This window comes from Phaethon lepturus, unplaced genomic scaffold (assembly GCF_000687285.1).
Source record: "Phaethon lepturus isolate BGI_N335 unplaced genomic scaffold, ASM68728v1 scaffold24366, whole genome shotgun sequence".
Classification (NCBI taxonomy): Eukaryota; Metazoa; Chordata; class Aves; order Phaethontiformes; family Phaethontidae; genus Phaethon; species Phaethon lepturus.
Window position 1 is genome coordinate 8,934 of NW_010547247.1, and position 735 is coordinate 9,668.

Genomic DNA, 735 nt, shown 5'->3' on the forward strand with positions numbered 1-735 from the left:
CCGTTTTCCCTCATTCCAGCCCCAAAGTCACCCAACCCCACCCTTTTTCAGCCTACGAGCTGCCTGCCACCCTCCAGGACCTGCTCCCCGTTTCCGGGGTGCAGCAGGGATCAGGCATGCAGTGACACCCCCCCAGCAGAGGGGACATTCCTGCCCCGGGCTGGCGCTTCACTGGCCCCAGCAGCTGCTCACCCAGCCCGGCCCTCGCCGGGTTGCCGTTTGACAGGCACGCTGCGCTCTTCAGGTTTCTGTGGCTTCCGATTTCCGTCATGTTTTGTCTTCTGGGTCAACCGAGAACGGAGCAGGAGCTCTGAGCACCCACAGGCAGAGCGCTGGGGCAGCGGGATGTGGGGGTCCTGCCTGGCTGGCCTTTTGCTGGAGTGGAAAATCAGGGGAAATGTGGAGAGAAGCAAACCTCAGGGAGGCGACATCCTTCCCAGGCTTTCTACTACCGGCCCTGCTGATCGCCAGCCTCCAGCCCACGCCCCCCGCAAGTGCCAGGCTGCAAAGGGCGGCAGTGGCTGGGGGACAGTTTCCACTGGGTGCCGTGCGTGGCTGAGCGACGTGGGCTGGGGCACCCAGGCACTGGGCTGCAAGCAGGGACACTGGGTGAGCCAAGGGGATGCCGCTCTGTCGGGCTGGCACCCAGCTGAGTCTGCAGCCCAGCCCTTGGCGGGGTCCTGAGGTGCCCACGAGCAGCTGCCTGCAGTGACCCCGCTCCTGCCCGGCCTGCGG